Source organism: Heptranchias perlo, chromosome 11 (genome assembly GCF_035084215.1).
Source record: "Heptranchias perlo isolate sHepPer1 chromosome 11, sHepPer1.hap1, whole genome shotgun sequence".
Lineage (NCBI taxonomy): Eukaryota > Metazoa > Chordata > Chondrichthyes > Hexanchiformes > Hexanchidae > Heptranchias > Heptranchias perlo.
The window spans coordinates 12,371,030-12,387,615 of NC_090335.1; positions in this window are offsets into that span (position 1 = coordinate 12,371,030).

The window sequence follows — 16,586 nt, forward strand, 5'->3', positions numbered from 1 at the left end:
GCTGCCGATCAAGCAGGCTGCTTTGTCCTGGATGGTGTCGACCTTCTTGAGTGTTGTTGGAGCTGCACTCATCCGGGCAAGTGGAGAATATTCCATCACACTCCTGACTTGTGCCTTATAGATGGTGGAAAGGCTTTGTGAAGTCAGGAGGTGAGTCACTTGCCGCAGAATACCCAGCCTCTGACCTGCTCTTGTAGCCATAGTATTTATGTGGCTGGTCCAGTTAAGTTCCTGGTCAATGGTGACCCAAAGAATGTTGATGGTGGGGGATTCGGCGATGGTATTGCCGTTGAATGTCAAGGGGAGATGGTTAGACTTTCTGTTATGGGAGATGGTCATTGCCTGGCACTTGAGCACATAATCTAGTGCAGTACTGGTGGAGTGCTGCATTGTCAGAGCTGCTGTATTTTGGATGAAATATTAAGCTGACACCCCCATCTGTCTGCTCAGGTGGATGTACTTTCTTCCCTAAAGAGCAGGGAAATGACCCAGGCTCCTGGTCAACACTTGTCCCTCAACCAACGCCACCAAAAATAGGTTAACTGGCCATTCATTTCATTTGCTGTTTACTCTGTGCAAATTAGCTGCCATGTCTGCCTGCAAAAACAGTGACTACACTTCAAAAGTAATACATTGGCTATGAAGCACTTTGGGATGTCCTGAGGATGTGAAAGGCGCCATATAAATGAAAGTCGGCATTGGCCTATGTGATGCAGTGCAAGTACATACTGTGTCTTCTGCGCTCCTAGTTTGAAAAATGCTCCCTCAATGTTTAACTCAGCAGGTTGCACAGATCAGGATTTGTTGACAGTATTTAACAGACTGACAGCACTGGGAGGTTTTGGTGGTGCAATTCCATTCTCTACCAGAGAGCAGCACTAAAGCACCTTGAAAATGCCTGGGTAGATGACACTCTTCCGTTCAGAAATTGTAAAATGTACCAGAGCAGTGTCAGCCATGGCTCAGTGGGTAGCACTTTCGCCTCTGAGTCAGAAGATTGTGGATTCATAGTATCATATGTTACAGCACAGAAGGAGGCCATTCGGCCCATCATGCCTGTGCTGGCTCAGTCTCACTCCAGAGACTTGTAAACAATTTTACAACACCAAGTTATAGTCCAGCAATTTTATTTTAAATTCACAAGCTTTATTTTTTAAAATAAAATTGCTGGACTATAACTTGGTGTTGTAAAATTGTTTACAATTGTCAACCCCAGTCCATCACCGGCATCTCCACATCCAGAGACTTGAGCACATAATCTAGGCTGACATTCCTGTGCAGTACTGAAGGAGTGGTGTACAGTCAGGAGGTGCCTTCTTTCAGATGAGACTTTAAACCGAGGCCCCGTCTGCTCTCTCAGGTGGACACAAAAAATCCCATGGCACTATTTCGAAGAAGAGCAGAGGAGTTCTCCCCCATGTCCTGGCCAATATTTATCACTCAACCAATGTCAGTAAAACAGATTATCTGGTCATTATCAAATTGCTGTATGTGGGACCTTGCTGTGCACAAATTGGCTGCCGCATTTCCTACATTACAACAGTGACTACACTTCAAAAGCACTTTATTGGCTGTAAAGCACTTTGTGAGGTCACGAAAGGCGCTATATAAATGCAAGTTCCTGTTTTTCAGATTGGGTTGCTAACACGACTATAGTTGTACCTGTACGTGAACCCAAATTGGGCCTGTTTGACCATATTTGACCATAATCCCCAGCCTTTATTGATATGAGTTGCAAATGCAATTTAAAGGGACAGTGTCTTCATGGAAAAACTAGCAGGGCCTTCCTGTTTTATTGGTTTGCAAAATGATGTAAACTGTGTGGGAGTATATGGCACCACTCGTGTATGATGAAAGTGACCCATGACTCCTGCTTGTGTTTCTTGCTGTTTCCATGTACACTGTACAGTCCTGCAATTCCTGGCGGACTCCCGCGACGAAAGCAGTAAATTAACATAATTTGGGCAGGCGCCCGTGCCGTCTTGGTGCAACTTGGGTAACCAACCCAGCGGGAGGAAGAGTAGGAGGAGAAGGGCAGAGGAATGTTACTGTGACAATCGAGCTGGACTAAGTGCATAAATTCCTGCTTCAAAAGACAACGCAATCAATCTTCAAAAACAAACTGGGTCCTGCTTAGGAACATAGGAATTGCTAGACAAACAAAGGACAAAGGTCCATCTAGCTCGCCATCTACCATCCTGGTAGTCACATGATACGACGACAATAGAGTTGTTGACTAATCATCGCAATCAATTCGTCTACAACAGACATGAAGTGAGGAAATCCCCAGTGGTGGAGAGCTTTGGGAACCCAAGCATGTTACACTTACCACATGTCATGTCTCCAGTTACTCATATATTGGATCCCAAAGCTTGTGTCAGGATTTACTCCCATCATTCATTCTTGCACCTGCATTGAGGCAACTGGGGCAGAACTGGGCGAAATTTGGATGATTGATATCATCCTGCGATTGGAATGAACAAATGGAAGAAATGAGCTCCGACCCCGGTTGGAATATCTAATTGGATCAAAAAAAGGGCGGAGACCCAGCGGAACCACAATCTGCTTCAAATTCCACCCCCTCCCCCCCCCCACAAACCAGATTGTGTAATTTTCATGCTTTAAAGACACAGGAATGTGTAGCCCCATAAATGTAATCACTTGGGGGGGTGGATTTCCTTTGGTTGTTGTATATTCTTAACATTGTAAATATAGAGGGAAGACTCCCTATGTGGTACTTTAATAATATTTACATATTTGCTAGAAATGGCAACTCTCTCCCCTCCCCTCCACCCCTTCCCTACATTGTTGAATGGCTATGGGGCTGGTTGTCTCAATGTTTCCACTTTGTGTGGCACCAAACTCTGACTCTTAATCTTATGTCTTAAAAATATTCCCACAATTTGTTGCAGTCACTTTTTCTGCCAGAGAAAGGTAAAGCAGGCTGGTGATCTCCTGCCTTCTTATCGCAGAGCACAAAAGAAAGACAAAAGCTGCAAATCTGAAATAAAACCAGAAAATACTGGCAAAGCAGAACAGGTCAATCAGTATTCAGAAAAGAACGATCGGTTAACCGCTTCATCAGAGCTGGCGAAGTGCCTTTGTACAACTCAAAACACTTTACACTTCTGTGCAGTATTTCAAACCTGGTAAATAGGCTGTTGAACACATCAGCCACCTCTGTAAGTAAGCAGTTAGACCTCCTGGCTGTTGGGTTCACGATAATCCTTTTCCTTCACTTTAAACCAGGCTTGTGGACTCGAGATAGAGAGAGGTCTGATTAATAAATACACTAATACAACCCATGCAGTGTTTATGAGATCAAGGTCACTTATACTCAATCAGAACTCATCGGGCTTCGTGAACTGTGTCTTCTGACTGCCCACGGTAGTCTCATCAAAATTACCTGGAGTTCCTAAAGTACGGTACCTTTATAATGGTTAATTACATAAGATAAAAGAAAGAAAGAACTTGCACTTATATAGGGCCTTCATGACCTCAGGTCATCCCAAAGCACTTTACAGCCAATTAAGAATTTTTTGAAGTGTAGTCACTATTGTAATATAGGAAACACGGCAGCCAATACGCGCACAGCAAAGTTCCACAAACAACAATAATCTGATTTTAGGTGTTGGTTGAGGGATAAATATTGGCCAGGACACCAGGGAGAACTCCCCTGCTCTTCTTCAAATAGTGCCATGGAATCTTTAATGTCCACCTGAGAAGGCAGATATGAGGTCTCCAAATCAAAAGACGGCACTTCCGACAGTGCAGTACTCCCTCAGTACCGCACTAGAGTGGGATTTGAACCCACAACTTTCTGACCCAGAGGCAAGAATGCTACCACTGAGCCATGGCTGACACCTAAGTGCATTTTAAATATGTGCAGTTAATACGTAAGCATGTTAGTGATCACGCAGATCAATTCCCCCCCTCTTGCGCATAGTTATTAATAACATTACCTGTTTATTGTTCTCCGGGCATTTGACACACATGAACGACCAATTATCCTTCAGAACCTTCACTCCCTAATTCTCTAGATATTTATTATGGAGAGGCTTATTCTTCATTCACACTCCCATACCCCTCACCAGACGCTCTACCATCTGTCCCACAATTAACATTACATTCCCCAACCACCCTACACATTACTTCTTAGTCTTATCTTTGTGTGTCTAGAGTGTCTGAAAAGCAAAATACTGCAGATGCTGGAAATCTGAAATAAAAACAGAAAATGCTGGAAACGCTCAATAGGTCAGTCAGTATTGGTCGAGAGAGGAAGGGAGGCATAACATTTCAAGTCAATGACTTTCGTCACGGGTTGAAGGGGCCAGTACGGGGGTGGGTTACAGAATGCTTTACCAAGAACGGGTACTGATTGTGTCATCATTTAAAGAGGAATTGAAGAAGGATTTGAAAAGGAAGAATTAGAGAGAGAGGAAAGGAAATGGGATTCGAGTTATATAGCTCCAGTTAAGGAGCTATGATTCTAGGCATAATGATGGCAATGGATTTAGGGATTATCATCAAAAGTGTCACAGAGCGGGTTGTTATGGGGCCTCCATCCATTAGTTTAGACTATCCCACTACTGTACAGAACCTCTACTGTTCCCCCATATTGGCAGGACTGTAAATTAATCTTTTACACATTAAATTTATGAAGGGTCACTTGATGATGGATCCTTATAAATAAAATCTCATTTTTGGATCTTGCCGGAAATATATGGCCTACAATCCCATTTTCTACATTGTCTCGCACAAGTACTTAGAAAGCCCGTGTCATTGTGGTGTCCCCATTAGCAACGAACAGCTGCATGTTCTAATATGGCTGTCCGTTGTCTCAATCTTTCCCTGATCAATATATTTTGTATTTCAGGTCTGTGCTCAACCCCACCCAGCCTCAAACGGCTTGCAGTCCTTATATGGGCTCTCAACATTGGGGCCTACATCACCCCCACATTATAACTGAGGAGGTTATGTCACGTGACATCACAATGAAAACCATGGCAACCCAGGGGGGAAGTGGGTTTCACCAGTAAATGCTATTGAGAAGTAAGGAGCAGATTTATTTACTCAAACTCTTCAAACTCATCAGAATCTGTGGAGATCAAAACCATTTGCTAACAGAATTCAGTTCTTAAATGTAGCAGGATCTGTGGCGATCGAAACTGTTCACAGAATTCAGTTCTTAAATTCACCAGAAGACATCTCAGCAACAGACAAATCACAACATCAGGAAGGATGAGACAAAGTCATCCAAGAGAGAAAGTGTGACTTTAGTGACAAAACAGAGACAGAGACAATCAATATCAATCAAACAATCCAGGGTTTCAGTGTTCAGAAGATATTGCTTTGAACTAGAAGTGGAGGAATAAGGACCAATTTTCCTCATCCCTCAGCGCTGGACCAGTGAAGTGGACCCGAACTGCGGCCTGCCTGTAAAGGCTTCAGAGCACCTGTATTTGGTGGGGATGGGTCATTAAGATGACATGGTGGCAGGCCCTCAGCACAGACATGTCCTCTGGCAGGACCTTGCACTAGGAAATGGGGGAAGAGACAGAACCATAGCCCGAGAAGCCTTCAGCAGCGAGACAGGACGCTTACCTCAGGGCCATCTGGCTGCCGTTGGAGAACAGCAACCCGAAGGCCCCCCAGACCTGAAGAACATTTAGGAGGCTGCAAGAGATGAGGAGAACTTAACTTTGCAGCCTCAATTGCTTGGCCCCCTCAGACCCTCCAATCTGCATCCGGTACCCTTCCGAGGCAACGAATGGGAAATGAGGCCATAGAGGCAGGTACACGCCCATGGTTCCGGTCCAGTGCTGTCCTTTTGGGGAAGCCTTGAGAATCCTTTAGTAATGTAAATGGCGTGGAGACCCAACGTTGTACGAGGGTCTCCCGCGCCCCCTCCTTATTTCCTGTCATTAGTGCTAGAGATTAGGCATTCCTGGTGGGGCACTACTGACAAGAGACAAGGGAGGAGGTGTACAGTAATGGAAAGTTCATTGGGTACTGGAGAGGTTCTGCAGGGTTAGGAGCAAATACATGGAGTCATTTACAAAAGGGACACACCTGAACCAGGGAACAGCACGCTCATTAGCCTCACTTAAATCCTGGGCAATGAATGGGAACTACAGTAACGAGTAGATACATATAGAACAGACAGCATGGGTTCAGGAAAGGAGCAGCCAGGCTGACAAACCCCCTCAATTTCTCAGGAGGACATTCCTGATAAAATAGAGAGTGGAAGTCCCTGCAGTGTGACCGATTGGGGATTCCAGAAAGGGCTTCAATAAAGGCCCATATGAAAGAGCCTTAATTTAGGTAACATCCATGGGAATCCAGGGTGGAAGGTGGGACTCGGGAAGGAATTGGATCAAAAAATAGGAAACAGAGAAGACTAGCGAAGGGCGTGGCGGTAAATTTTGGGAGGCACCAGGCGCCAGCGAGGCCTCAAATACATCCAGGCAACGTGCTGTGATTACCTGATATATGTGCGAGGCCTCACCACCACTGCAGGGTCTGGCAACATTTATCGTGCAGGGTCCGACTGACGGAGGTGCTGAACGGAGGGTCAGAAGGAGTTAGGTCCGTTACACACTGCGCAGAAAAATGGCTGATGAAATTGAACACTGACAAATGTACAGTATTGGATATCGGAGGAAAGAACGAGCAATTTTCGTGTCCAATGAAGGGAATGGAATCAGCTGAGGAAAGCCGTGAGAGAGCCCTGGAAGTGACTGTAAACTCTGCATTGTCAGTGTCCACAGGATATGGAAAAGCAACTTAAAAAAAAACAAACTAGAGTGTTGGGAGACCCAGCCGGAAGAGTGGGGCCCAAGACTACAGAGGGAGGCTAAGGATTTTTATAATGCATTGGGCAGGCCTCCCAACGGGCACATCACATATGAACATACAAAACTGATGGGCAGGGAGAAAACAGCTGGTCCATCAAGCCTGCCCCTCATTCATGGCGGCTGGAACGTCATGACTAGACACTTCTTCCCTCCCCGCCCAGCTCCCACCCACCCTCGCAGCCATGTAATCTCCTGGAAGAGGCAAAAAAGACAGAGAACAAACCCAGGGCCATTAAGGAAAAAAATATTCTGGAAAATTCCTCTCCGACCCTCTCAGGCAATCAAATCCAGTCCAGGAGATCACATTGCCCAAGTGTTATCTATAAAGACACTTACCTTCTATATGATGCGATCTCTGCCCCCGTCAGGAACCGGTCCAGATCCCTCTTGAAGGCAGAGAGTCAGCACCCACCACACCCGCCGGCAACACGTTCCAGAGGCTCACTACTCTCTGGGAAAAGAATATGATTGGGCGTTCCTGGCATGGAGCTCCACCCATTGGGGGTTGTGTAATCGACAATTCACACACGGGCCCTCGGTGATACTCCATCCATTGTAACTAATGGGCAGTAAGGCGAAGGCAGGCCTACAATTGCTGATATATATGCTCCCATGGGTGAGGCTTTGCACTGGGAGAGTGAATTCCTAGAATTTACCCTCAGATATTGACTGAAAAGGCAGGCTGTAAAGCCTGGAGTGCCCTTCAGTGAATTCCAGTCATTGGCAGTAAGTTCCAAGGGAACCATTGCCCTGGAGCGTTACATATAGTGGGGAGGCAATCAGCTGTAGGAGTTGGGGATGAGGGAGATCTGGCAGGGCACTGGAGTCTTTGTGGAATTAGAAAGGTCTCTGGGGGTGTAGGGTGCTGGGGTGCTGAGTGTACCGATGGATCTGAGTAATGGAGAGAGATAGAGGGGGCAGGGGCTGAGTAGGCAATGGTGGGGAATAGGCAAGAATCAGTGGATGGGTAAATAGGTGAGGTGTGAAACACTTGGGTTGGGCAGGTGAGTCAGGAAGGACCCTGCACCCACAGTTGGGTGAACAATTGAACTACAAAGTAGCTGAGATAGTTGAGCAATGGGGCAAGAAATAATGAAATAAATATGGGCAGGGAGGTCAGGTAGCAGTTGGAACAAGTGAGCGAGCAGATGGACTATGAAGCACTTAGGATGGTCAGTCATGTTTGGGAAGGTTGGACAACATCAGGGCAGGAGTCGTGTGCCATTGCTCAGGGCTGCACCAGGAGTGCAGAGAGTTGTTTCAGAGCAATGCTCGAGTCCCAGGATAGGCCTGGGAGGGGAAACTTTCTCCGATGCATTTCCAACAGGAGCTAGACAACTTTCTGGGTAAGTTGGAATATATTTTGTGGATTTTATGATGTTTTTACATGTTTGTTATGTTATAAATTGTGTAGTTTACCTGGGTGTAGTAGGGAAAAAGATGGCGGATGAAAGGTTTCTGAAAAGTATTTGGCTATGTTTCTGCTTTCTTTCATTCGTAGACTTTGCCGACTGTTGTTTATTGATTTCTTCTCATGTCAGATGATTAGTAATTCCTAATTGGTTATTTATCTTATTATCTTATTTTGATTGGTAAGCTCTGAAGCTGTTGAATTGTGATTTGTTAATATATTATGACTATAACATTTGGGTGAATGAGGTGTAAGTGTGACACAGACAGTGTGATGCCTGAAGCATTAAACCGGTGGGAGCATGGGTAGTCTCAGAATCTGGGAAATCTGGGGTGTCACAGGTTTGGGACCCTTGGGAGCAGATCCCTGGGTCTGGGTAGTGAGAAGTGGGTTCTGGTGACCTGTGGCATAGGGAGAGGGGCTCCGAATTGAGGAGGTTGGGGAATTCTGGAGTACAAGGGAGTGGGATCCTGGGGTATGGGATGTGGATCCCAGTTCTAGCAGCTCTGGGAAGCGGGGTCCTGGGTAGGAAACATTGGGTTGGGCTAGGATCAGATAACACTGGGGAGGTGGGTACCTACAGCATTAAGAGGAAGGTGGCCCAGTACATTCTCAGATGCTTTGCATCTACCACCATCCCAGTCTGTCACACATTTGTTAAAACTGTATAGAGATGTATTATCTCAGTTCACACTTCAAACTGGCTTCATAGGAGCATAGGACCGGAGTAGCTCATTCAGCACTTCAAGCCCGTTCCACCATTCAATTAGATCATGCCTGACCTGTCTCCTAACTCCATCTACCCATCTTGGTTCCCTTAATACCCTTGCCTAACAAAAATCTATCAATCTCAATTTTGAAATTTTCAATTGACCCCCAGCCTCAGCAGCCTTTTGGGGGAGAGAGTTCCAGATTTCCACTACCATTTGTGTGAAGAATTGCTTCCTGACATCACCCCTGAATGGTCTAACACTAATTTTAAGGTTATGTCCCCTTGTTCTGGACTCCTTCACCAGAGGAAATATTTCTCTTGCGATCTACACTATCAAATCCTTTGATCATCTTAAACACCTCAATTAGATCACCCCTTAATCTTCCATATCCAAGTGAAGCTTTAGGTTATGAAGCTGCCAGAGTAGGCCCCTGGTGGCCAGGAAAGGGTTGGGGAAAGAACATCAATATTGAGACAGGTACGTGGATAGTAGCAGGCGGCAGAGTTGGGGTATTTTGTGAGACATGCAGCAGACTCTATTACACTAGGTCCTGTCATGCCAAGAGAAGAGAAAGAGACATCAATTTAAATGAGTGAAAAGTGTATTTCCAACAGATTGTACAGAATTTGTTGTTCCTCAATATTGGGAATGATCTACCAGGTAAGGGGATGAATTTAAGATGTTGGAGGAATTCACCATGCCATTGGTTGCTAGGTTGGGGGAGTTGGTTTGCTAGAGGTGAAGTCAATGGGTCAAATGGCCTTTTCTTGTACTTGACATTTTTTTCTGTCCTTACGCCCTCGATATAGTGATATTAGAAATTGCAGACCAATCTATCGAGACCCAAAAATGTCGCAGACACCAAGTAGCAAAACGGATTCCTTCTTGGTGGCTCTGTTAAAAAGACTGGTGGACGATGATGACAGCACCCGACGAGAGATCTCCCAGACTATATATAGACTTGGTCATCACTGGCCAGAATACGTCCTCCTGACTTGCCGTCACTACCTCTGGCACTACCTCTGGCGCTGTAGTGCTGAAGACTTGTGCTCCAGAACTAGCCGCGCCTCTCGCCAAACTGTTCCAGTACAGCTACAACACTGGCATCTACCCGACAATGTGGAAAATTGCCCAGGTGTTTGCTGTCCACAAAAAGCAGGACAAATCCAATCTGGCCAATTACCGCCCAATCAGCCTCCTCTCAATCATCAGCAAAGTGATGGAAGGTGTCGTCGACAGTGCTATCAAGCGGCACTTACTCACCAATAACCTGCTCACCGATGCTCAGTTTGGGTTCCGCCAGGACCACTCGGCTCCAGACCTCATTACAGCCTTGGTCCAAACATGGACAAAAGAGCTGAATTCCAGAGGTGAGGTGAGAGTGACTACCCTTGACATCAAGGCAGCATTTGACCGAGTGTGGCACCAAGGAGCCCTAGTAAAATTGAAGTCAATGGGAATCAGGGGGAAAACTCTCCATTGGCTGGAGTCATACCTAGCACAAAGGAACATGGTAGTGGTTGTTGGAGGTCAATCATCTCAGCCCCAGGACATTGCTGCAGGAGTTCCTCAGGGCAGTGTCCTCAGCCCAACCATCTTCAGCTGCTTCATCAATGACCTTCCCTCCATCATAAGGTCAGAAATGGGGATGTTTGCTGATGATTGCACAGTGTTCAGTTCCATTCGCAACCCCTCAGATAACGAAGCAGTCCGTGCCCGCATGCAGCAAGACCTGGGCTGATAAGTGGCAAGTAACATTCGCGCCAGACAAGTGCCAGGCAATGACCATCTCCAACAAGAGAGAGTCTAACCACATCCCTTGACACACAACGGCATTACCATCGCCAAATCCCCCATCATCAACATCCTGGGGGTCACCATTGACCAGAAACTTAACTGGACCAGCCACATAAATACTGTGGCTACAAGAGCAGGTCAGAGGCTGGGTATTCTGTGGCGAGTGACTCACCTCCTGACTCCCCAAAGCCTTTCCATCATCCACAAGGCACAAGTCAGGAGTGTGATAGAATACTCTCCACTTGCCTGGATGAGTGCAGCTCCAACAACACTCAAGAAAGTCGACACCATCCAAGATAAAGCAGCCCGCTTGATTGGCACCCCATCCACCACCCTAAACATTCACTCCCTTCACCATCGGTGCACAGTGGCTGCAGTGTGCACCATCCACAGGATGCACTGCAGCAACTTGCCAAGGCTTCTTCGACAGCACCTCCTAAACCCGCGACCTCTACCACCTAGAAGGACAAGGGCAGCAGGCACATGGGAACAACACCACCTGCACGTTCCCCTCGAAGTCACACACCATCCCGACTTGGAAATATATCGCCGTTCCTTCATCGTCGCTGGGTCAAAATTGGGGAATTCCCTGCCTAACAGCACAGTGGGAGAACCTTCACCACACGGACTGCAGTGGTTCAAGAAGGCTGCTCACCACCACCATCTCAAGGGCAATTAGGGATGGGCAATAAATGCTGGCCTCCCCAGCAATGCCCACATCCCAAGTATGAATTAAAAAAATGTGTCTGGCTCCCGGATGCACAGAGCACCATCATTCTGAACAGCATGGAAATGATCGTCAAAAACAATCTCAGCCTCATCAGGCAACCCGTGGCCAAGTCTCTCGTCACATTAGTTTCCCTTAGAATGACCACATTGATCAAGGAACATCGGCAAAGCCAGGAAGCTGCATGTAACCTCATGGTTGCCATTGGCTTACGGTTTTTGCAAGAAGTGCTGTTGGTTACATTGGAAGATATGAAGAAAGGGTTTCCATCCCATGTTTGTATGGTCAAAGCATTGATAAGGCTGTCAACAGCTAATATCCATGGGATGGTACCTTTCATGGAGCACATCCTAGGGATTATGACTCTTGTAATAAGTCTACAATAAATCAGTGACTGCCGCTGCTAGGTTGCTAACCCTCCAGGATTGTCCTGGAGTCTCCAGGAATTGAAGATTGATCCCCAGGACACTGTTGTGAGCAATCCTGGTGAAAAATCATTGGGACATTGAAAAAATTGTGTTCTTTTAAAAATTTTCTTTGAACACTTCAGCTTCTTAGTTATAAAAAAACATTGGAGATGGGAAAAAGGGCATTTGACTGAAGTTGAGAATCGTCTAGTCAGGTAATGACAGTTCGCTTCTCAATTGGCTTGGTAAGGCGGTGCACTGCGAGGATGGATGTGTTGGTAGACCAATGGTGGAGGCGTAGCAGTGGAAGGCAGGAGGTCATGTGATGAAACCTCCAGGAATACGTCCAACCAGAGTTGGCATCCCTCGCCGCAGCGCTGGGGGCTTTTAGCAAGAACATCCTAATCTACGTGGACAATGTGGAGTAATGCCCACAGCCAACAGTGACAAAAGAATCCTTCACCAGTCACATGAACACTGCCTATGATTTTACTCTTCAATAAGTGGCTTGAGAAGGAGGAGTCTCTATTAAATATCACAATAGTAGAAGCTCTGGGCTACATCACCTCTTTGATGTCCAAAGACAGCCTAGAGGTAAAACTGCCCAAATTAAGTCCTGAAATCCTGGCTCTGTACGAGGTACAATCCGAACACTTTGCTATTATCCCTAGTCTGTGTCATTTTATAGCTACTGCTGTCGAAATGGGAAGACAAAGTCTGAGAATACAGATGGAGGGTCTGCTTAATAATCTCCATGAACAGCACTGAGTTTTGGTCGATTCCGATAACCAGCTTGCTGCAGAGAATCACAATCAGATCCTTGGCTGCATCATCGTTCCGGCCCAAGATCATGCCAACTCACTCATGGAATTCCTTCTCCCTCAGCTGGAGCTACGTCACTCATATAGGAAAGAGATAAAGAAGGAGATTCAACAAATGCTATCAGCTTCAGAGTCAAGTCCTTTACACCCTGTCCAATTAGATTGAGTTGGTTAATAACAAGTAGCAGAATGTGGTTCTCTATTCCGGACGGTCCGGTGGAGCGTTGAGTGCCAGATACCCAGAGCAAAGAGCCAATGTGCTCTTAGCATTGTCCACCTCACGATCAGACTCATCCTTAAGAACATGGAGGAAACTTCTGGTCTTCTTCAAGAGGTTTAAGTTATTATAATCCACTAGGCTGCTGAAAGTGGCTTCAAAGTTGGTGATAGAACAGAAACCAATTCCAACAGCCATACCCTCTCTCTCAACTGCCTCCTTGTGCTGAGCACTCTGTAGCATTTGTTGAATCTCTTTCTTTATGTCTTTGCTATATGAATGATGTAGCACCATCCCAAGACATTTGTATAGAAACCCCTTCTGTTGGGGATAACTGTGGGAGGATATGATCTGTTGGTTTATTTCCTCACTCAACTGGCATGTCCATCGCTCATCATCAATTATTCTCAGAGTTTGGGCCAAGAGCAGGATCAGTTTCTCCTCCCATTCGTGCTGGGGCAAGGTTTTCCCTGAGCCCTCCACCAAATCATTAACTAGCAATGGAATCTCCTCCTCCCACAACCTCACTATTGCTGCATGGATATTCAGGCTTACGGCCAGTAATAACCTCAGAACAGCAGAACCTCGGCCTTCTCCCTCATAGGGACAACAAGCTATAATCAGAAGCCGTGTCAGCAGTGCCTGAGGTTTAGGGAGATTTGCACTTTCTTTATAAATGAAGAAATATTTCTCATCTCCAGCTTGCAGCTTCTTCTTTGCAAGTTGTGTTAAACAATTAGAGACCATTGTTAACCCTTTGGTGTATTGGGGCAAGGTCATGAAGTGTAGTAGGAATATAAAAGATTACGGGTGATCTAATTGAGATGTTTAAGATGATTAAAGGATTTGATAGGGTAGATAGAGAGAAACTGTATAGACTGTGACTCTGATAGGCAGATCAATGCAGTCTAGTGGCCTAGAAATTGGATGGTGCATGGACTAACTCCACCAGTTACTATCAACGCAGCCAGCATGCCATGTCCGTGCTACCTTCGCTATTCATTGGCTGCATGCCTTTCGGGGAGGTGGGGGGGGGGAACGATATCGGGAGTCCAGGACGATACTTAAAGGCAGCCAGCACCTCTTAAAGGGGAGAGGTGCATTCTGGCTGAAATGGCTGGAGGCACCAAGGTTCTCTGATGCAGCACTGGAGGTCTTGGTGCAGGCAGTGGAGAGGAGGAGGGACATCCTTTCTCCCCCAGTGGGCAGGAAGCCTTCCAGGCACCTACTGAGAAGGTAGTAGGAAGAGATTGCTGAGGATGTCAATGTCAGGAGCATTGCCCCAAGAACAAGGTTTCAATGCAGGAAAAAATTCAATGATTTAACTGGGGTTGTTAAGGTAAGAAACCTGCTGTCATACTTTCTGATCACAGTTGCACCACTCACAGTCTCATTAATTACAACACTTACCGTATTCATAACACTCTCCTGCACTGTCCTACAATCACTGCACCACACTTCACTAAACCTCCTACTCTTCATGCTCACACACTTACCACTATTACAAGTCTCACTTACCCACAACTGACACACAAACTGTCTCACCTCAAACACCGCATAAGATTCATTAACACACTTCCGTCTTTCTTGCATGAGAAACACAATATAAAGCAATAGGCTGCCTCTGGACGAGGAGGAGTAAAATCATGTCTGCACACCGTTTCCCCCCATGAAAGACCGTCCTGGCAATATGGGAAGGGGCAGAGCAGAGGCTGTGGCTACTGGTGATGCTGGAGGAGCTGGCACGCAGGGTTTCTTTATACCTAATCCTCTATGTCTCTTCCGACCTCCCTCACCCTAAACACACTGCATGACAAGCTGCAGATGCTTTCAACACCCACTTCTCTCTCTCTGCTCTCGCTCACACCACAACCTAACCCTTGTCCATTTCTTTCATTTTAGCTGCTGAGAATGTCGACCCCCCCCCTCGGCCAGTGGAGGAAGAAGAGCGCAGTGTAGCAGGAGATGCATCGCCACTCGATCTGACTCTTGCAAGCACCAGCTCAGATACTGACACCACACTAGGTTAGAGGCTAGGTTAGAGGAGGGACCTGCACGTGGTGATTCACTGGGCACAAATGTGCAGGAGCTAAGGCAGGAGATAGGACACCATGGGTGCCAGCTCGCGGGAGATCGAGATTGCATACTGACTCTGCTGCACAGGACTCAGATGCTGACTTCGAAGGCCCAGCCTACAGAAGAAACGCTTTACAGTCAATGAAGTACTTTTGAAGTGTAGTCGCTGTTGTAATGTAGGAAACATTGCAGCCAATTTGCACACAGCAAGATCCCACAAACAGCAATGTGATAATGACCAGAAAATCTGTTTTCGTGATGTTGGTTGAGGGAGAAATATTGGCCCGAAATGTAATGGCACCGATTGGCTGTAGTTGTTCGGCTGCTGCCACGATGTGCCGATCCAGTTCTCCCCATACGGCAGAGGGCCATGGACAATTTGCGCATCCTACTAAAGGTTCAGGCATGTTATAAAGACTTGGATCCGGATGACCAGGAAGAGATTCCGAAACGAATTGGCCAACGATTGGCGAACACGGACAGCTCAGTCCTCTTTCAAGGCTGCACCGACCTCGCGAAACTCATTTCCAAGCACTTGCCCCATGACCAGCTGAGCAACCTGCTCTTTATGCTCTTCGAAGGGCTGGTTGACCACCATCCCAGCTGTTCCAATACAGCTGTTGTTATCATGAAAGCCGTTGTTAAAAGTCGTGGCCCTGAGCTGGAGGATCAGGTCTCAGAGACCCTCAAGGTGCTTCACCTTCAAATGCAGGCAATCACACAAAAGGAAGTGACACTTACAGTTCCAGAAACCATCACCCTCCTCACTTCCCAGCATCTGCCAACCACTGTGCGCTGTCTCCTCAGGTTCCCTGCACCTTTGGACCAGTGATGTGGAGATGCCGGTGATGGACTGGGGTTGACAATTGTAAACAATTTTACAACACCAAGTTATAGTCCAACAATTTTATTTGAAATTCACAAGCTTTCGGAGGCTTCCTCCTTCCTCAGGTTAATGTTGTGGAAATGAAATCCTCGAACCCTTCGTATTTATAAATCACAGAACAATACCTGGTGATTACAGATAGTCTTTCCAACTGCCCGTTGCCAAGGCAATCACAGTGTGCAGACAGAGAGGTGTTACCTACAAGGCTACCGAATATACAGACAACCAAAAAAAAAAGAGAGAGAGAGGCAGAAACATAGAAACATCCAGAAGGAAGAGAAAGACAGCAAATGACCCGTTATATTAAAAACAGATACCATTTGTTCGCTGGTGGGGTTACGTGTAGCGTGACATGAACCCAAGATCCCGGTTGAGGCCGTCCTCATGAGTGCGGAACTTGGCTATCAATTTCTGCTCGACGATTTTGCGTTGTCGTGTGTCTCGAAGGCCGCCTTGGAGTATGCTTACCCGAAGGTCGGTGGCTGAATGTCCTTGACTGCTGAAGTGTTCCCCGACTGGGAGGGAACCCTCCTGTCTGGCGATTGTTGCGCGGTGTCCGTTCATCCGTTGTCGCAGTGTCTGCATGGTCTCGCCAATGTACCATGCTCTGGGGCATCCTTTCCTGCAACGTATGAGGTAGACAACGTTGGCCGAGTCACAGGAGTATGAACCAT